This window comes from Rutidosis leptorrhynchoides, chromosome 8 (assembly GCF_046630445.1).
Source record: "Rutidosis leptorrhynchoides isolate AG116_Rl617_1_P2 chromosome 8, CSIRO_AGI_Rlap_v1, whole genome shotgun sequence".
NCBI classification, from domain to species: domain Eukaryota; kingdom Viridiplantae; phylum Streptophyta; class Magnoliopsida; order Asterales; family Asteraceae; genus Rutidosis; species Rutidosis leptorrhynchoides.
The window spans coordinates 64,165,841-64,189,647 of record NC_092340.1 but is presented as its reverse complement, the minus strand read 5'-3'; the positions used below and the strand labels follow the sequence as shown (position 1 = coordinate 64,189,647).

At 32.3% G+C, this 23,807-nt stretch overlaps 1 long non-coding RNA gene across 2 annotated transcripts; it reads right to left on the bottom strand.

The window, feature by feature from the left end:
• Positions 1–14,207: 14,207 nt before the first annotated feature.
• Positions 14,208–16,036, bottom strand: LOC139864841 (uncharacterized). Of its 2 annotated transcripts, XR_011764512.1 has the most exons (5): positions 15,978–16,036; positions 15,545–15,808; positions 15,250–15,326; positions 14,799–14,942; positions 14,208–14,377 (listed from the first exon to the last, which is right to left on the bottom strand). It is a non-coding gene; the product is annotated as an uncharacterized lncRNA (long non-coding RNA). The 2 variants fall into 2 exon arrangements; XR_011764511.1 differs by having other exon boundaries at positions 14,799–15,326.
• Between the last annotated feature and the right edge of the window lie 7,771 nt (positions 16,037–23,807).

Below are 23,807 nucleotides of genomic sequence, written 5' to 3'. Positions count from 1 at the left end.
GATAAGACAGTCAACTTTGACAATTATTCAACAAGACGAGACGTGTCTTATACAGAAATTCATTTACTCGATTAGTAATATCTAAAAATCCAATTTATCAATCTCATAGACAAGTTGTTTAAATATTAATTTACAGTTTCAAACACAATTTCGATTATCGTCATACATAATTCAGTTGACCATATCTTTTAATTCGTTCATCGAAATCACGCGTTTTCTAAATGAAAAGTTAATAATTTTTCACCACCTTTCCAAAAACATGCATATCATATACTTTATATCCGTAGGATGTGTATCAAATTCGTGATTCATTATACACTATAAAATGATGAAATTAAATATACAAGCATGCATAATCATATATACTCGAGCACTAGTCAGGGATACACTATTAATATATAAAAGATAAGATATAAATGCTTACGTATCAATATTGTGATTCAATATTGCAGAAAAGTACGTAGACTCAACGAAGATGATAAACACTAAATTGACCTCACGATCATACCCATGAACATTACCCATCACCTCCATAGCTATAACCCATAATTTCCTTAGCCCTATCCTACTCGAAAAATCCGTTTTTGAAATAACCCGCTCATGACTTCGTCGTAGTATTTTATGTAAATAATACTAATAATATTAATACCTGATACTCCTAACAATAATAATAATAATAATAATAATAACAATAATAATTATAATAATTATAATAATTATAATAATAATAATAATAATAATAATAATAATAATAATAATTATAATAATTATAATAATAATAATTTTATTATATAATGATATAGAGAGAGTAGAGGTAGATATAGATCAGTATGTGTGCTGTAAACCGAAATCGAGCAACTTTATATAGAAATGTTTGGTCCAAGCTTGCCATGCGATTGCATGGCCTTGAAGACCATCTCCCATGCAATCGCATGGAGTGGTTTATACAGCTGCATCGCATTAACTCTTCAATCGACACTCAATTGTTACATATGATAGATATGTTTATATATTATTTAATATATAATATATTTAATCTTTAGAATTAATTAAATATTATATTATATTTACGTGCGTAATAAAAATGTAATTTTTGTTCAAATGACTCGTATGTTGTCACTCGACTCATGTACCACTTTCGGTTTTTCGAACGCACTTTCGTACGTTTAGAAAACTAGCCTTTTACGTTATGCGACGTGTACCCTTATCAATAATTTGACTTACTTATCAAAAAAATTACCTTATAATAAATGTACCTTATAAAATTGAGCGTTGTGGTCATTTGCTTCTATAAATCAGTGACTCGTTGTTTTTCAAAATATATTACTTTAAATCAGGACGTTTTATGACTAAGTTAAAATATATATATATTTTTTATTTAGAATCGTAAATTTGTATGTAATATATATGTTTGAAATATTTATCTAATGATATAAAGATAAAGTTTAAATTTGTTCGGAAATTTTCGGGTCGTCACACAACTAATTAACATACCATAGCTGACAAAAAAAAATGTATATAGAAAAAGAATTTCTAACTAATGAATGGGTGACATATTCGGAGTGCTTTTCATTCTCGCCCGCTTTCACGAGGAGTTGTATTTTTTCCACATCTCCTATAATAACAAAACCCTTAGTATTACATATAATTTCAAGTTTGATTTTTGGAAATATAAATAAAATGAAAAAAGGAATTGATAAACCTTTTACTCGTCGATGGTTGATATGGATCATACCCTTCTTGAGGTGAATTTTTGCATGTCTTAACACGATGGCCATATTGGCCACATCGTGCACAGTGTTGTTTTCTTTTAGGCTCGTTAGATTATACGATTCTCTTTTTTTTTGGGCGTCCAGGTGGACATTTGATTATTGGTGGATAGATCTTATCATGTGTTGCTTTGGGCACCCATTCATCTTTTCCCGGCATCGGAGAAATATCTAGAGCATAAGCCTCTTTATACTTCTCAATTGTAAAATATTGATCAACATGTTTATCCTAATTATTATCCCTTATGCTACTAATGAAAGATGCTGCATGTTTACATGGAAGACCCTTCACCTGCCAAACTCGACAAGTGCATGTTCGCTCATTTAGTACAACCTCCCATTGTCTTCCCTTGAATTTCAATTCAGCTCGGTTATCGCTACTTCTAAGAACCTCATATTCACCCAAGTTCTACAAAATAGTATCTTTTCCTAGATGAGTTTTTAGCAAATCGAAAGACGCCTCCATATTTTAATTTCAACTTGTACTTGGATGTCACTTGCCTACAATGAAAATTAAAATGATCATAGAGCATTCCAACTCTATAAAAGAATAATATGTATATATATATATATATATATATATATATATATATATATATATATATATATATATATATATATATATATATATATTAAACAATACTCAATCACAGGTGATTCTGCCATGTTCTCCCATCTTGGTTCCAAATAATTATTAACACCTTGATGCATCTAAACATAAGCACACAATTACTCAGCATAAAAGTTGAACAACACAATTTACATGAGGTTTCTCATATCTATTTAATTCATTAATGGTCTAAATTAGATTTAAAAAAAAAACAATTGACGATTCCTCATTGTATTGTTTGCAAAAAAGTAATTATGATGTACTAAAATCAAATTAGTTATTAATTCTTTATTTTAATCACTTAATTTTCTAAATGCAGAAGAATTTATTCCATAACTTAATACAACAACAATAGATCAAAAGCATGTCACGAATTGGTAATCCAGCCCACTTTGTGGAAGCTGTATAAACAAACACGATCTATTACAAAACAATAGCCTTATCAATTACTAATTACTCCAACACAAATCAACAAGTTTTATATAAAATATAGGGATTCTAACCTTGAAATGCCTTTGATACGGAAGATGAAATCAGATGAATATAGTTGATATTGGAAGTTATTCGCTATATCTAGGATTGGTAGTCATTGGTGTCACCGGTTAAAACCCTTAAAAAATTTCTACTGGATGTCTTATTTTAATGGTGTCACCCAAAAAAATGTACACTGTCCAGTGGTGTCACTAGTTAAAATGCCAAAAAAATTCCACTACATCGCGTATTTCAGTGGTGTCCCGTGCCACCACTGGATACCATATAGGTACGCCCCTGGCTGGAGGGTTTGTCGATCAAAGAGGACCCGATGGTCATTATCAAGATTTTTAGGTTTTGTAGAACACGAGTATTGGCTGGATGGATATATATGAGTAATTTAAGGGTTTATATAGGGTATATGAGATATTTTCTAATTTAATTGGACATATACGTGATTACATCTCTATCATTTACAAAGCATGAAACTTATTTCTGAGTTGTATTTACAAAGCATGAAACTTATTTTTGAGTTGTAACATCAAGGATTAACCTCCTAATCAATTTACACGTGTAAATCCCAAAATTAATCAAAATTAATTAGCTTAATCACACAAAAATTACACGTGTCCCAATGATAATACTCATTAACCCACCAGTTTCAATTGAGCGATTAATATGGCGGCAGTTTCATCCTTAATTTCACAACTGCACCACGATCACACACACAATCACGCCTCTTATTCAGATTCTTTCATAAACTCTTTCCTTCATCTTGATTTTGAATGGGTTATCATCATCAGCTGATTTTGTTTTTTTTAAAAACAGGGTTTCTCTCTTGCAATTTTTGGCGACATTTGAAGCTTCTCATCAAATTTATCCATCCACGAACGATTTGTATAAGAATTAGGGTTTCATATGGCGTTTGAAACCCTAATCATTTACGCCATCAGGGCATCAGGTATGATTTTCTTTTTTCATAGAATCAAATCGCAATTTGGATCAAAAGTTAGGGTTATAGAATATGTCAATTTGATTGTCAATATGGATTATAAAATATAAGGTTTTTATTACTTTTTAGTATGGATTATAAATTATGTCAATTTGGTTACATGTACGCCTGTTCAATTCTGATTTAGATATTCATACATCATCATCGTTGAAGGATTTATACATCATCATCAGGGAGTTAGCAACTTTTTTAGTATTATTTCAAGTTATTACTTTAATTTCTAGCAATTGCTGTGCACCAAATTATATCATAATTCACAACATCAGTCAAACCCCTATGCTAAAGTGGAATTAGTATTTCTATATAAATAAGGTTTTTACAATGTCTACAAGGTGTTTGATAATTTGTCTGATGTTAAGGTGTTTGATATTTTTCTGGATATCATTTGATAAAATCAATAATTAGGTTTAAAATATACAAATTCGGTTGATTGATATTTTATAGTTTGATTTCAAATTCTGTTACCCTTTTGATATTTTATAGTTTGCAATGCTCTTAGATTCGCGATTTGCAAATGATTTTGGGAGTTCTAACAACGGGCTCGATTTCCAAGACGACAGCTGTGAACAGGATGTGTCGCTCTCTGAATTGTTGTCACTCATACAAAATGGCAACAAATGCTCCTTTAAAGATAAGCAGGTCATGAATTTGGAACAATCAATGAGTCAGACTAACGTTAATGATGATGAGAGCTTTACAACAGTTCGCCCTGAATTCTTCGTACCTGTCAATCTCAAGCTGACCCAAATACGGAAAATGTTATGGGACAAGGGACTGCTTCTAGAAGACTTAGTCTGCTGATTGATTCATCATCTGGCTCATCAGTGTCCGAGGTAAGTTTTTATAAAATTAAAATATAAACTTTTGCATTTGGTCGAACAGTTTTTTTTATTAACATTGTGGTTCTGTTTATATATGCTGGTCTGTGACTACATGGTAAACCCATGGCTGCTTTGTATGATGTACTACATTGTGTACAATTAAAATGTTAGTTTCTTTTTACCTTTTAATTGGTTTTCAAATTCCATGATTCGCAGGTTTTTTTTGCTAGCGTAGTTTAAAAAAGGTGTAGAAGTAGATGCACCTGGTCTCCTTTTTCATTTAGCCTTAAAGAGCTAAAGTTTCTTTTCTTATGGTGTAGCAAAAGTTGTTGAATATTTACATGAAAAGAGTCATGCTCCAGAGTATTTTTTTTCTATTATATTGCCTGCAAGTTTGGGTAAAAGACTAAAGGATCAAAACGTGTTTCGTCCGAAATGGGTTATTTCGTAGAAAGAGTCGAAATAAATTGGCCTCGGTTGACCCACATACACTTCTCTTTTTAGTTTTCAGGTGAACTTATATTGTTGATTATTATTATAATATGAATATGATATGATAATATGATAATTACTTTAATAATTTATATATTAGAAGTAATTATTTTAAATAGAAGAAAGGAAGAAGAGACAAGCGTTTATGGTATGAGGTTTGGTTGTAATGAATTTCTACTGTTTTTCTAATTTTTAAAATTATGATATCTTGGCAACAGTAGTTGATACATGTTAATATATGTGTTGTATTTACTGTGTACAAATTCGAAACTCTAACTTCAGTTTAGTACTTACAGTTGTATGAATTTTCATTTGTCCAAACTTTATACTCTTCTTCTTTGGTTAGATTGTTTTAGGAGACCAGTTACCTGTATATCTTAGAGCAACAATTGTTCAAGTCGATAAACATGGCCTGTAATTTATACTTTGTGATTTATACCAATTGTTCAATTCGACAACTTTTGGGTCCTGCTTTTGGGTCTTGCTTTGTATTTGTAATGATAATGGGTTGAAAATCATTATATGTTCTCTAATATTTGCATGTTTTTTTTTGTTTTTTTTTTCATGTTAAATGCAGCAACCAAGTTGGGAGCACAGAACATCCAATCTGGCATAAGTGATATGGCTATGCCTTGAGGAATAACATGAACTGACGCTTTTTAGTTTAAAGCGTGACGTAATACATTAACATGAACTGTTTTGACCTGTTACAAGGAATAACCAATTTTGACGTTTTACTGACCCACCCGTAGTGCCATCTTAGGAATCATTGTTTTTAAATCCATGTGTTTTTTTACACTGTAGTAGCAAACTAGAAATACGCCCAACCCACTTCATTGGGTCAGTAAATGGATCGCGAAAAAAATATATATAATTTTTTTTTTCGTTGGCTCAAATTAAGTTGTAATGTTATTAGAAAATAAGGTTACCAAATACATGTAAATCTCCTGTTTTTAAAATAATTCTGTTTTGGGTACATTTAGTAGCATGTTTTAAGTTATAAAGATGATGTAGCTGTTTTTGTTACATCTTTAGATTTGCTACTCATTTTTGGATGCTTCCTTAGGTACTTCAATCATAAATTTGTTCTATCAGTTCACATCAACAACAACAGTCCCAATGGTGTTCAATAAAATTGGAATCGTTCCAGGGTAACTTCTATTATTTTTGCAATTAATAATTCAGAGATCTATTGTTATTTGGTAATGCTATTATTGTAAATTTATCAATGGTTTTTTTATTAGTATTAGGTTCACTGTTGGTTATCATTGATGAATTAACACATTGTGAGTTGGACCCATATTAAGGTGTTAAGGTAGCATTATAGAACAAGGTTCACGTGTGTAATTGCCGCAATTTGTGCATTTGCCCATCAATCGAATGGATCACCTTAACAGTCGATGAATGTTTGTTTGAGCTATTCACCCTTCATTGTGGTAGAAATATGTGTATTTGGTAGGCAACACTTTGGCAGATTTTGGCTTTATGGGTTAGGTCATCATCACAGTCAAGGTCATCGCCACTGTTGTGTGAGGTATACATGGTCTGATGATGTTACTACTAGCCTATATGCATTACTTAATATGCTTTCAATTTACTCATATAATATAAATGTCTTAATATGGTTTGCATTTTTGTAGCATATAATCATTTGTATTGATTGCTGATAGGTTCAAATGGGAGGTAATGGTTCTTGCATATAGCATCCAAGTATTGTGGATGTTTCCATTGGAAAGGTGTTCATATACGCCTTATTCGCAAAGTCTATTCTTGCTTCCTCTGTTGGTTTTCGGCATGTTGTGATTAAATTTTTACCGGAACAACGGCTAGGCGTATTCATAACCATTGGATACTTACCATAAACATTACTTCAAAATGAAGATGATAAGACTGTTTTTCTCTATCTCATTGACATTTAATTGTTTTATTTAAACTATATTAATTTTTTTAGTCACATGGAGCAAGTACAACAAACTTGATGTTTTTGACTATAAACAATTGGTTGTTTGTAATTATATTCATTAAAAGCGTTCACGTCATTAATCGGTATCAATACTAAGTTTTTCTCATTTTCAGTGTGGTTAAGTATTGTTTTTGTTTTTGATCGATGGTTGATTAATTGGTTAGTTGCATTGAATTAGGTTTTGACTAATGTATTGATTTAGCTATAATTTATGTGTTTGTGCTGTATTTGTCAAAGTTTTTATGTGAAATATGTTGCAAGTATACAAGCAAATTTTTATCATATACACTCCATGGAGATTTTGTCGTGTATTAGTTCTTCGTCACCACTTCCAGTTCAAATTTTATTTGTGATTCCATGTATTGAGATAGTTTGATTAGTTTAGTTGGAATACGATTTGCATTGGCATAAATGCATTATCGTTTCCTTATGTTGATTTTCGCTTAAACGGAATGTACTACAATTAAGCCTTCAAGAGTTTGATGTTTATTGAATCAATTAAGGACCGGTATTTGGGTGCAGTTCACGTAAGATTCTAATTGATTCAATACACATTAACTGATGTCGCATGCTAACGGATCGGGTACAATACATACTAACGGACCGGGTACAAATTCTTGATGCACAAATTCATACTAACGGACCAGGTACACATTCTTTATGCACACCATGTGTTCGAGTAGTTATCCGAATGTTGAGAGGTTAATTTGTTATACTAAAAGTTTATTTGAACAAATTCTTTAATTGTGGCTTTAGCAATTTAGTGCTGCAAAGTGTGCTTTTGATTGTTGCTCTAATTTGTGACTTCGATATGATACGTTTCCTCCACAAAATTGATTTGTTCACCATGAACTTCATGAATGACAAATTTTATTTATCTTTTCATATGAATTTAGGGTTCATAGAATCGAGTGTGAAAGTGATAACGATTTGTTATCTTTTATTGATATGATACTGTTTTTTTATGTTAATTGTTCAATCTACTCCGTTGAATATTAAATTTATCGAGTCTATTATAATCATAGAAATACAGTGTTTGATATATAACGTATACGTTTCCAGTTTGTTTGATTAAGAGTCGCCGTGCAACGCACGGGCTCTTAAAGGCTAGTAGCTTAATATGATAAAAAACTCTTTAAAGAACTCCGTTTTGATACTTTTTTTTTTTTTTTTGAAATTTTAAGTAAATAAATTAAATAAACATAACATATAATTATATCATGATATTAATTATTTTATAAAACATGTAAATATAATATATCTCCATCTCTATATCTACTATGAATTAAAGCTTAATAGATAATTTATTTAATTTACGATTAATTTTTAACCAAAAGTCTTTAAAAAGTTCTTGAGTTTATACTGCAATAACAACTAATTACAAATAACATAATATTACACTACACTTAAATTACATAGTATTTAAAAAACTCCGTTTTGATACTTTTTTTTTTTTTGAAATTTTAAGTAAATAAATTAAATAAACATAACATATAATTATATCATGATATTAATTATTTTATAAAACATGTAAATATAATATATCTCTATCTCTATATCTATATCTACTATGAATTAAAGCTTAACTAGTTTAATACCCGCAATCTTGCGGGATCAAGACAGAAAATATATATTTAAGTAGAACTTTATGATATTAGATATATAATACTTTATGTATTTATGCACTATTGAAGATGACGTATTCGTATAGCTTATATAGCTTACTAGGTTTTTGAGCCCGTGCGTTGCACGGGTGTGTAAAAAATCGTGCAAAAAATGTAATTTGAAATTGGTATGTAAACAACGATACTAAAAAATAGGAAAAGTAAAATAATTATTTAAGAGCCCGTAGTGTTGACAAATATTAAAAAAAATTGAGTTTAAGAGCCCGTAATGTTGATAAATTTTAAAAGTGGTGTTAGTAGTTTAACGTCTATAATTTTTTTATTTCTCACCATCAATATTTTTTTAGTTATGCGTAAATTATATAATACGTAATATTTAAAGAAAATATGAGTACGTAGTATACTCCTTTATGAATAAAGTAGAGGCAAATAGATTTTATCACATTATTCTTTTTATCACATTATATAAATGTAATTTGCAATTGGTATGTAAACAACGATACTAAAAAATAGAAAAAGTAAAAGAATTATTTAAGAGCCCGTGGTATTGACGAATATTAAAAAAAAAATTGAGTTTAAGAGCCCGTGATGTTGACAAATTTTAAAAGTGAGACAAAATTTAAAAGTGGTGTTAGTAATTTAACGTCTATAATTTTTTTATTTCTCACCAACAATATTTTTTTAATTATACGTAAATCATATACTACGTAATATTTAAAGAAAATATGAGTACGTAGTATAAATAAAGTAGAGGCAAATAGATTTCATCACATTATTTTTTTTCATTTATGAAAGTGGACAATTAATTTAGAATATTGTAATATAAAATATATAATATAAAAATATGTAATACTGAGCGGTAAAGACATCCGAGTAATAGGACAAATAAGTCTATTACGCATCATAGATTTGCATTTTCTAAATATCAATTTCCTAATATGATAAAATTACATACGGGAGTATTATATACTGAGTATACGGAGTTACGTATCTTATGATACATATGTATCATACAGAGTAATTTTTTTAAACCGATAATTATTAATTTATATAATATAATAATATATATAATCTATACATATAACATATACATATAACAATCCATAAATAACTTTCAACCACAATCAAGAATAACTTTTTCGTTTATTTATATGTATAGATATGGAGATAAAATGAGTAGGACACTGCAAAAGGTCAATTTAACAATGCCTAGCAAATATTTGTGAATGAAAACAAAATTGATTTAAAAAGATAACTCTAATGTAGGAACATCCATAGCAACATCCATTGCTTTCTAGATGTTTTTTAATCATCATTTTGCGACAATTCGCAATTGAATTCTACAAGTAAGAAATGGACATGGTTGAACAAATATTATTTTGAAAGAAACAATGAAAAGACCGATTAAACAACATCAACCAGCCACTGCAATATCTTCACATGTATCTATTTGAGCCTTGCTACATATAATAGGAGACCACTGATAATGGACCATTAGAAGATAAGTAAATGTGGCTTTTATGATTCTTTTATAGTGGCTTTTCTGATTCTTTTATAGTACTGGTTATTGAGCCGAGAACAAGTTTGTGTTTTTTTTCATCTACTCCAACCAGCAAAGATAGTCCAGTAAATCAACTGACTATTATAAAAGAATACCCAACAAAGTTTGATACTATTATAAAAGCATGGAGATTCCGGCGGAATTGAAATTGAATTTAGACACGCGTCGTGTCTAAATTCAATTCCAATTACGCCGGTATCCCATTGGATTCCATGAGCCAAACGAGGACCAAAAGTAGTATCATTGATTCCTATCAAAGAAATGTAAAATATGACTGAAAAAATTAACTTTATGTAGTAGTTTGCAAACTAACCTCCCTATGCACAGAAAAATCGCCGGTTCATTGAAAATCAAAATAACGTCAACACGTTCTCTTCAAATGGTGTCACCCCTTATTGATTTTTGGAAGCTTTAAACCAAGATTCACCAATTTTCTACATGGGTCTATTTCTTCCTCCAGAGGTTCTGTAAGAGAAACCTTGATGGTATCACCAAGACCATCCTCTACCAGACAAGTTTACGCACGATTACATGATTACAAAAGGTTTCTTCCTCCAGAGGTTCTGTAAGAGAAACCTTGATGGGACACACGTGCATTTACAAAAGGGTCTCAAATGAATTACTAAAGGACTTGATCTCATAGTAGAATAAAAACATATACATGAGGCGTAAGCACATCACTACTGATATCAGCATTTACACCTTTAAAAAAATAAAATTATGTCAATATCCATGATTTGGTTAATAGTAAGTATATATTAGTTGCTTGTATTGGTAAAAACTAATATCTAAATATATGTATGTAACATACCTGAATACAAACTTGTGTTGATTCCAACAGTAGGGATGTTGGAAGATACATGGTGTTCGGATAATGTGTACATAAAAAAAGACCACACATACATATATATACATATATACTAATTATAACAACACCACCCATTTAACATACCACACATATACTGATTAGTATGACTGGGTTGGACATATAGTATGACTGGGTTGGACATATATACAACTAGAAAAAAGTGGTGCGCGCTTCGGTTTGTTGATGTCATTTTTGTTTACGTTTATTGTACGGTGTTGGATATGCAATTGTTATAGCATAATTACGTACATATGATCATGCACTGATCATATACTATGATCATTGAGCGATCATATACTGATCATTCATTGATAATGTACTTTATCTAGTGGAATGATATAGTTTATCAACAAATAGTATCTGACCTAGTGGGTTGATGATATTTATACAAAAGATGAGCGGAGAAGCATAACATGAGTTCACAGGGGCGGAGCTTTATTAGGGCAGGAGGAGGCCCTCGCCTCTTCAAGAGTTTCAGTAAGTGGTGGTATTTTGTAGCCCTTTGAGTTACGGACGTTTGGGCTTTTGAATCAACTAAATCGGAGTCCGTATGAAGAAGATATGATGAAAATGGCAAAGTCGCGTAGATTTTATTTTCATCAACAATTTACCTTGTTCTTTCATATCTCTTGGGAATTTATACCTTGAAATCAATTTTAAAACTAAAGTTTAAGAAGTTAACTTAGATGATGTACAATTAAGATTGATATTGTCACCTAAAATGTGTATAAAATATTCAATTTTTCCACTAAAGTTAGCGTTTTTCTTGCTAAAAAACATATCACACTTACACAAAATTTGGCACCTCCAACTCCAACGTTCAAGCTCCACCACTGAGAGTGCATGGCCAGTTTTCTTGTCATTTCTTGGAACAAAAGTGTTGCATATTCGTTTTGTTGAGGTCACCGCTCCTCATATTAGACTATTACTTATTTAATATAAATGAATTAATTCGTCTAGTAATCAACTTTTACTCTTTTATTTGATAAATGGTAAATGTCAGTTATAGTACTATATTTGAAATTAAACTTAAACAAATACTCCCTCCGTCCCTAAATTATTGTCCAGTATTCTATTTTGGAATGTCCCAAATTAATTGTCTACTTCCATAAATAGAAAGGAAAGGAGATATTTCATTGGTGGATCTGGAGAGAGAAGATATTTCATTGGTGGAGAAATAAAGTTAGTGAAATTTCCTAAAACTGTGTGTTTTTTGTCTGGAGACAATTAATCTGAGACGGAGGGAGTAGATGATTATAGTTAGTTGTCATTTTGTTGTAAGTAATAATAAATCTATTATTTCAAAATATATTAGATGGAAGAGTCATAGTGAGAAAAACTTATAACTAAAATGCATGTTTATTTAGATCGACGAATAATAAAAAAAATCATAACAAATTTTTCATTACTATGTTTTAGCCCTTTTGAGTAGATACAAAGTAAGATTATAAGAGTTTTTGTGAATATAGCTTTAAGGGCAATACTTAAAATATTAAGACATGCTTTATATCCTTCTATCTTCTTGATAACCACTTCTAATAACTACTTTACTAACTTTAATGTACCATTATTTATTTAAACTTCATTTAATTTCTTAAGCATAGACTATGGCTTAATGGCTAGAAAAACTCAAATTATATTACACAACTTCTAAAATGAGGAGGTTATTTAATAAATTAAAAGGAGTTGAGGACTAAATTAGTCGGATCTATAATATTAGGAGGTATCAAAAGAAACGTTTTATAAAAAAACCCGAGTCATCTTCTTCCCATCTCTGTACCTGCAAAAACATTGGTTAACACAAAATCTAACCTCAAGCTTTTAAATCTTCATTGTAACCTCATAAATTATGTCTAAATTATATAAAGCATACATTCTTATGCTGCAAATTAGCATGTAACTGAATTAATTCGTTTAAAAATCAACTTTTACAAATCTAAAGATTTCAGAATTTCGAATCTTGTGATGTCCCCTCATGGTTGATGCTCAGGGCGCTTTTTTTGGTTGGCTAGCTTCTGGTTCTTCTAAGGTTATAGTTGTTAGTGATGTTTGCTATGAGTATGATATTTATATTTATTTATTGTTATGTGATAATATCACAAGTTTTAGGGGGATGATTCTCACACACACTTTTTTGATCCTCACACACCAATTGAGTATTATTAGAAGACTAAAAGGTTAAAATAGGTGTGTGAGGATCAAAAAAGTGTGTGTGAGAATCATCCCCAAGTTTTATGGGTTTTTTTTAAACAAATAATAATAATAATACATGTACCATACCAAACCATACAACACGTGGGGCCCATTTACACCTAAAGGTTCACTTAAATCATAAGGTCAAAACGATATTTTGGGCAGAAAATTTCTAAAGGAAACTACATCCAACACCTTTTGTTGTTATATTATAGGATAATATAACCGTAAGGAATAATTCATGAAAATAGAAAAGATAAATAGTTGGTTAAATGTAAGTATTCAAAACCATGATCTTCGACCCAAATCAAAATCATGGAATTGCAAAAAAAGGGTATCAACATACCTCTATAATAAAGCTAATAAGCCAGCAAACTAAAAAATACATGAAGTTCTTGATATGAACTACACTTATTTTCTTTACTCCATTTATATTACTTATACAAGCTATAACATTATCAAGTAACGATATATACATATATATATACATATATATATATATATATATATATATATATATATATATATATATATATATATATATATATATATATATATACAAATAGATCGATGTTTGCTGCAAAATTAATATAAATTTGGGATGGGAAAATGGATTAGTACCTCAAATGGACCAACAAAAAAAGGAGTGTTAGTATTGCATTGAACTCAGCTGCCCACTTTGAAGGTGAAAACAATATCTTGAACTCGGTTGCCCACTTTCAAGAATATCACATACATCGCAGGTCATACCTTATAACATAGAATCAAAATGAATTTATATATGATCTAATTATAATAATCAAAAAGTGCAAAACACGTCAGTTTTATAAACAGATCATACCTTATAACATAGAATCAAAATGAATTTATATATGATCTAATTATAATAATCAAAAAGTGCAAAACACGTCAGTTTTATAAACAGATCATACCTTATAACATACAATCAAAATGAAGAGCCTTTTGAACGTTGTGGAACCAACTTAGAGCCTCTTCAGTCAAATAAAAACCATTAAAATAGCGATCAAAATAAAATGACAAAAATTATTGCACTAAGAATTCAGAACAAAATGGCAAACTTTAGTATGAGTCGAACGATTTGGGTCTGGTAGAGCCGATCTACAAAAACTTTTACGTCTGATATTTTTGAACATTGCAAACAATTAAAAAGTAATTTTGTACCATTACATAAGAATGATTAGTAAACTTAATTGCAGCAAACGATTCGAGGTTCCAGACATTTTCAATAGACTTTGGATAGTGTTCAACCCATTTTCATTTTAGTCGAATCTTTTGAGTTCACACATTTAACAGAAAAACCATGACCCATATCAAATAATTTATATTAAATTAAATGGGTAAATATTATCTTCTATAGTTATGAATTTAGTCCATTCAAATGCAGAAATTTACTTTGACGACTATATTTGATCCACCAACAACTGTATAGAGACTATCAGCTTTCTTCGCAACCACAAATTGAATAGAAGGAAATCTCCCACAGTCTCGGATATCGTAACTCCGTATTTATCTAGATCTCCTGTTGTATAAATAAACCTGCAAATTTTATTTGTTGACAAATATTTAACATGAGTCTTTTACTAATGAAATTATACCAAACATATCCTTCAATACGTAAAAGTATGGGTCACATTTAATGATTTTAATAAAATCTCAATTGATCTTGTTAATTTTTTGTAATGTACAGTCAAGAGATATCCCATGTCGAGCAGCTTCTTGACAAGGCCAATGGTGGTTTCACGTGAAATGTATTTAAGGCTAATTTATATTTCTGATCAGAAGATTAACAGATCATTTAGATAATCACTATTATACCAAATTACTCTCTACAAACAATGCATACCGACTTTTGCAACATGTTAACGGACAGCTCCCTAGTATGTATGATATCAACAGCACAACAATTCTTTAATCAGAACCCTATTAGAAAATCATAAGAAAATAACAATATATTTTCAGAATAGCGATTGCATTAAAAATTAACACCGATCCCTAATCAAACGCACTGCAAAATATGTCATTAATTTTATTAAATTACAATTACAATACTCTATTAAGTTGAACGGTTTATGATCCTGTACAATGTGGATAATAATTCATCAACAATCGGTAACTCATCGAATTTAATAATCACATACCTCATATAAAGCATCACTTTTTGGATATTGAATGATCTGAATAATCCGAGTCATACTTCGGAATCATCAGAAACAGTTTTCATATGAATGGTTGAACCAACGATGTTCAATAAGGAGAAATTGATAAGAACCGCTGCGTCGACGACGACAATTCATATAGCGCTTTCTGAACAAATTACAATTAGGAACCCCAGAATGGCTTTGGTATTTAGGTATCGGATGAATATGAAGATTTTATTAGTAACTGAACAGCAGTTATAGAAACTGCAATTTTGAATTTCAAGTAAGATAAATGAGAACATAGCAAAAAGCGTACCACAAATATAATTTAATTGATAACGCGAACATAGCAAAAAACATAGATAATTAACAAAGTTTCTTCTTAATTATAAAACTAATAGAAGAATGGTTCCAGAATTAATTTTTTCATTACCTGATTTTGATGTTGGAACTTGATTTTGAGTGACAAATGAAATTCGTTGAGGAAGGTTGGAATTGATTAAGGCGTTTAATTCGATTTCTTTTTCGTAGCAGGTTTGGCGTTCGATGTAACGTTAGCAGCGATCGTATAATTAAGGCGTTTAATTCGATTTCTTGGTTGGAATTGATTGATGGTGATGAGGCGATTGATATTAGGGTTCTAGAGAGAATAATTGGGTGTGTGTTTAACTGACAGAGCGGTTAATGAGATGAATAAGAGAATTCCGTATTCAATTAGCACAGATTACAAGCGGTTATATAAAACAGTTTTTGAATATCAGTTTTCTTGTTGAACGATCGATGGTTTCTCTGTGAGTTGGTAGATGGGTATTTTAGGGAAGACACTTAATTTTGACATCTCTTCAGAGAGAGTATTCTGTAGTAAGATAAATGCTGGTCATTGGATCTACCCAAAATAATCTATATTAAGGGTGGGGATTTATTTATTTAATGGGTTTTTTTTTTTGAAATCTGAGGTAAATAATGTTTTGCTTTAATATATAGAGTAGAAGTAGAAGAGTAGATTAGGGTGTCATTTATTCTTAATTTTGTCTATAAGCTTCCGCATAATCAATAGATCCAGAAGCATAAGCATTACAAAATTTATTGTTCTTACAACCATCTGATTGACGTGGTTCATTATCAATTAAAGAAAAACTTATTAGAATTATAGATCTTGGCGCCGTTGAATCGAAATTGCCTTGTCAACTAAAAGAAAGCTTGAATTCATCACATATAATGTTGTTCAACCTGATATTGATCATATTTAAGCGAGTGGCGGATCTTGAGCAATATTAGTGGAAGGGCCGAATTTTTTATAAAACTTGATGTAGATGTTACTAGGGATTACTTGTTGAAGCTTTGACACACTTACTATCTTGATTTGTGTTGTGTGTCTTGTCATCGGGCTTCCTCTTATAAAATGAAAGAATTGATTGTTGTGTTGCCATAGCAGATCCTATTTAAAAGAAACAGTGCAAGCCAAATCAGATAAATCATAATTTTTAAATCTAAAGATATCCATTAAATTTTTAATATGTTTAGAAAATTTGTATTCAAACTACTGTAAATACTGTATCTATTCAATCTACAAGGATTCAATAACAATGGCTTTTTCTCTCTCTCTCTCGCTACAGTAATTCTCCCCGTTCACACTACATCTAACATCTACATCGGAGATCTTTTTTTTTTTTTTCTTCTTCTTCATAGATCATCTCCGGCGGGCGCAAACGCCGGTAGATCTTTATTCGGTGATCTCTGGCGGGCATAAACGCCTAACACCATGGTGGGCAACACTCGATTTGTACCTCTAAAAGATGGGTGGAAAACCAAGACTAGACGCAGCAAAAAACATTCTTATCGAAAACTTGACATCAATTTTCAGAAACGATCGGAGAACGAGTATCAATCGTTCTATGTTACTAATTTTCCGGAACATGCCGATGTTCCGGCCTTATGGAAGGTGTTTGATGGCTATGGTCTCCTGGTAGACGTTTTCATAGCGAAGAAGAGAGCAAAATCCGGTAAACGATTTGGCTTCATTAGATTCATGGGAGTTAAGCATGTGCTTGGTATGGAAAATAGGCTTGCAGACGTATGGATGGGGAACTTTCACCTCTACGTGCAAGCTTCTAAATCTGACAGCTCAAAAATTACCAAGTACGTTCCAAAGCGGGTTACACCGGTTGTGGGTTGTAATGAAGATACGACACCAAAAGTTGTTAACGAGAACTCTATTCCTAAGATTCTCAAGAATCCAGAAAAAAAGAAGGTGGATATAGTAGACGAGAACTCTTATGTTTCCAAGGCGTCGGGTTCTGATTCTAATGCTAGACAAATGAAATTCACTTTTGACGACTGTGATCTCGTGACGGTCAAAGAAGATGACCACTTACTCATGGTTAAGGTAAAAGATTTTATTACACTCTACTCGATTTATCGTCTTTGTTTAGCCGAGGGATTTAGTGATTTTAAGATTCAATATGTGGGTGGATATTGGATTTGGTTGCAATTTACTTCGGCCGCCAGTCTTATTGCCTTCAAATGCAATTTTAACTTGATGTCCCTATTCGCTTATGTAAAAGAAGCAACGGATGGGTTCATTGTTGATGAGCGCATTATATGGGTTGAAATCTCGGGGTTACCTACATGTGCTTGGGGGTCTAACGCGTTCAAAAAGGTTGCATCATGTGTAGGACGTTTTCTTTTTTTTGAAGCAAATTGCAATCTGCCATTGTCAGTGGGTCGTGCATGTGTTGCTACACATGACAAAAAAGTTATCTCCAGGTCTGAGGTATTCGACATTAATGGGGTTGACGTGGAGGTTCAATTCAAAGAAGTTGGTACGTGGACGTTCAACATTGATACAACGTTAGACGTTTCTAATGAGAAATCGGTTGAATCAGAGAAGGAGGACTTGTTTAGTGTCAATTCAGATTCAGATTCGATACATAATTCTGACCCGTTTCAAGAATTCGCTGGGGTCAACATTAGAGAACAATCTGTCGATAATGTCTCGGTTAATAATGATGGTGATGGCACGCAATCAGATTCACAGCATCCTGTTACTACTAAACCTATTCGGTGTAATAGTTTTAGTTATACTTGCCCTCCTGGATTTACTACCCTACATGATGAGCGTCAAAATTATGTAGAGTCTGGAACATCAGTTGACTGTTTGAATCAACAGATTTATGGTAGTGCGTTTAATAATGAGTTTGACGATTTAGCGGAGGTAGGAGATATGCTTGGTTATAATTTAAAAAGATGTGGTTTAGTTGTGGATCGTGCTCATACTACTAGTTTCCAATGAAGGTTATTTCTGTTAATAGTTGCGGGTCGAAACTATTCCATAAAAGGATATGGTTACGCGAGTTATGTCTTTCTTTTAATGTTCAATTCCTCGGGCTTCAAGAATCAAAGATGACTCGGCTTCGAATTGCTCGTTTACGTTCTATTTGGGGCAATCATAATTTTGATTTTGCGTTAAGTTTGGCTCGTGGTTTCTCAGGTGGTATTATCTCCTTATGGGATCCTAATGCATTCGTTAGAAGTGCCATATGGACCGATGATCATTTTGTCATTGTTAAGGGTTTATGGATTCGAGAACACATTGAAGTGTTTATGGTGAATGTCTACGCCCCACAACATTTAAATGATAAAATTCTTTTGTGGAACAAGTTAACAGAATTTATGTCTTCGAATGTTGGGGAGTACATTTTTTTCGGTGATTGGAACGCGGTTAGATATGAAGCGGAACGAAATGGCACCGTTTTCTGTCCTTTAGATGCAAGTGCTTTTAATCATTTTATTGACTCAAATGCTCTCTATGAAGTTCCTCTAGGTGGTCTTCAATTCACTTGGAGAAATAAATCAGGTACTCAGTTTAGTAAACTTGATAGATTTCTTATTACTAATAATGTTCTTGAAGGTGTAACCGATCTAAAAGGTGAAGTCATGGCTCGCGGCTTATCCGATCATTCTCCCATTTCGTTAATGCAAGATAAAGTTGATTTTGGTCCGACATATTTTAAAGTGTTTGATTCATGGTTCGAAAGGCGTGACTTTGATGATGTCGTTAAGAACGGATGGGCTGAATTTTCATCTGTTTCGAATCTTAATGTTGTTTCTAAGATGAGGATGTTGAAACAAAAGTTAAAGGCATGGATTATTTCTTCTAGATCCTTCGAAGCAACTCGTCTTAAGGTTATTTCGGATCAAATTCAGGCCCTTGATGTTACCATTGACGCTGGTAGTGCTAGTTCTGATTCTGTGGAACTAAGGAATTGTCTGTTTAAAGAAAAAGTTGATATTTCCCATTTTGTTTCCCTCGATTCTCTCCAGAAAGCAAATGTTAAATGGGATGTTGAGGGAGACGAAAACTCCAAGTTTTTTCATCGGATGCTAAAGTTAAAACGTCGTCAACAACACATTCAGGGTTTAATGGTGGACGGTAATTGGATTGCAGACCCAACGTCGATTAAAAATTTGTTTCATGACTTTTTTAAACAGAAATTTGGCTCGTGTGGTTCCGAGGCTGTTTTTAACTCGATTCAACCTCATTATATTCTCACACCCGAAGACGTTAATTTTTTAGAACAATCCTTTGATGATGAGGAAATCAAACGTGCAGTTTGGGATTGTGGTAGTTCTAAAGCCCCTGGACCAGATGGGTTTTCGTTTCGGTTCATCAAACATTTTTGGGACATCTTGAATCATGATATTTGTCAAGGCATCCGTGAGTTTTTCTTGACATCAATTATGCCATCGGGGGCGAATTCCGCCTTTTTCTCTTTAATTCCGAAAGTGTGCAACCCGATTACTTTCAATGATTTTCGACCGATCTCACTTGTCGGCTTCTTTTATAAAATTGTAACGAAACTCCTCTCTATTCGTCTTGCACACGTGATCGATAAGATAATTAGCCCAGTTCAATCGGCGTTCATAGCGGGTCGTCAGATTCTTGACGGTCCGTTAATGCTAAGTGAGATTATGTCTTGGTACAAAAAATCGAATAGAAAGATGTTACTCCTTAAAGTTGACTTCGAAAAGGCGTACGATTCAGTGAACTGGGATTACCTCATGTTCATGCTCTCTTCTTTAGGTTTCGGTCCTACTTGGTGCGGTTGGATCATCGGTTGTTTGAATACGGCTAGAACGTCCGTGCTTGTTAATGGTTCTCCGACTTGTGAATTCCCGATTAAAAGAGGTTTAAGGCAAGGTGATCCTCTTAGCCCGTTTCTTTTCATCATCGTTATGGAAGGTTTACATCTAGCTCTGCATCGGGCCATGGAGGTTAATTATATTCGTGGTATTAGAGTGGGTTCTAGTGATGTCCGTTTATCACACTTCTTATACGCAGACGACGTCATTATTTTCTCTGAATGGGGTAGTCGTGAACTTAATCACATACTTTGTATTCTCAAGGTATTTTACTTAGTTTCGGGTTTAAGGATTAATATTTCTAAATCTCACATTTTCGGTGTTGGTGTCGTTGATAGCGAAGTTAACGCTTTTGCGAGTATTGCAGGCTGCCGTACGGGCTCTTTTCCCACTAATTATTTGGGTATTCCTATAGGTAATAACATGAAGTTAGTGGCTAAATGGGACTCGTTGGTTGAGAAATTCCGCTCAAAACTATCCACTTGGAAGGCTTCTTTGATTTCGGCAGGTGGTAGACTTACGCTCTTAAAATCGGTTATGGGAAGTCTCGGGATTTACTTTATGTCCGTTTTCAAATGTCCGGAAATGATTTTCAAACGGCTCGAATCGATACGCTCAAGATTTTTTTGGGGCGGTAGTAATAACTCAACAAAAAAAATGGCATGGGTGAAATGGAATACAATTTTATCTTCTTTCGCTAATGGAGGGTTAAATGTTGGAAGTTTAAAAGCATTTAATCTTGCGTTAATCTTGAAGTGGCGTTGGCGATATTTGTTTAAACCGGATGATTTTTGGGTTTCTATCGTTAAGGCCATTCATGGAGATGTTTTTGAGCGAACGACTGTAAATGGTTCTTGGTCGAACATCGTGGATACTTGCTCTAAAGTTATTTCAGATAATTTGTTACCTGCAAACTACATTCGTTTGGAAATTGGAAATGGTCAAAAAGTGAGATTCTGGCACGATTTATGGACCGGGAGCACGAGTCTCGCTACACGTTATAATAGGTTATTTCATCTCGATACGAACCAGAATGATGTTGTTGCTAATAAGTTGGTTAATGGGTCGTGGCAATGGGTTTGGGCTAGAGAGAACATTGGCAGTCGTAACTCATCCCGGCTAGATGGTCTACGGAACGAAATTCAAAACGTTTCTCTTTCTGACCGAGATGATTCGTGGCGTTTCGACATCAGTTCGGATGGCCTTTTTTCAGTTAATATTGCGAGAAAGGCCATGGATTTGGTTTTGCTTTCTTCCACAAACATCCCGACAGTTTGGTACAAGTTCATACCTCGAAAGGTTAACATTTTCTTATGGCGATTTCGTATTGACTCTTTACCTCTACGTTGGAATCTATCCGCGAAAGGTCTCGAATTAAACTCGATCGTCTGTCCCGTTTGCAATAATGGTATAGAGATGAGGTCTCATTTGTTCTTCGGCTGCAGCTTAGCTTCGGAGTTATGGCATAAAGTTCGAGTTTGGTTGGACTGTAATATGCCCTTTTTCTATTCGTGGGTCGAAGTAGTTAGTTGGATCGAGAGCTTGAGGTCGACTTCAAGTTCTAAACATAAGATCGTCGCGGTTACGGCTACTCTTTTATGGGTCATTTGGAGATTTAGAAACGGTATTGTTTTTAATGAGCATATTAGTAGAAATAGTCTTTTTGATGTTACTAGATTATTTTCTTTTCGTTGGCTTAAGAATAGAGGCCATGTTGTTTCTAATTGGAACACATGGTTGTCTTTTCCTTTGTAATTTTTCCTTTAGCGTCTTGCTGAGGAACGTTGTTTGGTTATATATTATTTTGGCCGTTAAAAAAAAAAAAAATAACAATGGCTTTTTTTTTCTTAATAGGGACTGAGGGACATCAATTAATCATCTACAAATGTACATCAATTCCTCAATTATTAATTATTAATTTACTGTACCTAAAAACTAAAAGCAACAAATTGAATGACTAAAAGCAACATATAATCATAAATTTACACTCCCTTTTTAAATAATGACTAGTTTAATACCCCGCGAATTCGCGGGATTAAATAAGTAATTTGCAAAATAGATTTAATTAAATTGAATGATGTAATAAATCATTTCACAAGTAGTTTAAAAGTAATTTGTATTTTACATGCAAGGAAAGGACTATGATTAAGATAATTTATAAAGATAAAAAAAGAAGCAAAATAAGAACGATAAAACCATTGTATAAATCAACCATGTTTAATTCAGAAGAAATTAATACCGGAATAATAATAAACTGAATGGACAGGAGGAGTCAATAGAGGTCGATTAGACCCACTAATTTTCCTTGTTGAAACATAGAACTGTTACAAATATATGACTAAACGTCTTCTGGTAACATTGCCATCTTTAATGAATTTTGATATAACTGAATAATACATTCATGGAACAATATGTATCAAATAATGTATAAAAGATGGCAATGCCTTACAATACACATATAGAAAAGGTTAATGTAACATAAGTACATAACTACAGCTATGAATAAAATAGTTCAAGTGGCTGAAAGGCATCTATTTTACAAACACATCAAAAACACATCCTTTTATGATCATAAGCATTCTGTATTAATAATTCTGTAATAATATTTTTGCATTGTACAATTGTTTATAAATTCAAATTATTTATAAAAGATGTATTTGAAGGTCGCTTAGGTCCAAGTTGGTCGCATTATATCCACTATTCTTAACCTACTCATTTTGTCACCTCTACGTTTGTAAATAAAAAAAGAAAAAAAAAAAAGAAAAAAAAAGAAGAGCATAATCAATGTATTACATCTTACATTAAATTCTTGAGAACTTGCTGACTCTCACTGATTAGTGTGAAATAGAGCATTTGTTTTGTCATGAGGAGTCATCCTGAAAATATCTTATACATCTCACATCTGCAGACTGCAAGTAAAAGAGCATTTATCATCAACACAAGATAGTACATCGAACCCAAATCGTAGCGGTAATATGGTCTGGTAGTCAAAATTTATGTCTGACTTCATGAATCAATAAACGAAAAGTACCAAATGCCATTTAGTGTCATTTAGGGCCTAAAAAGAAAACACTAAACTTGTGCATATCATGTTCTTCAAAGCCGTTAACGTGTAGAAAGA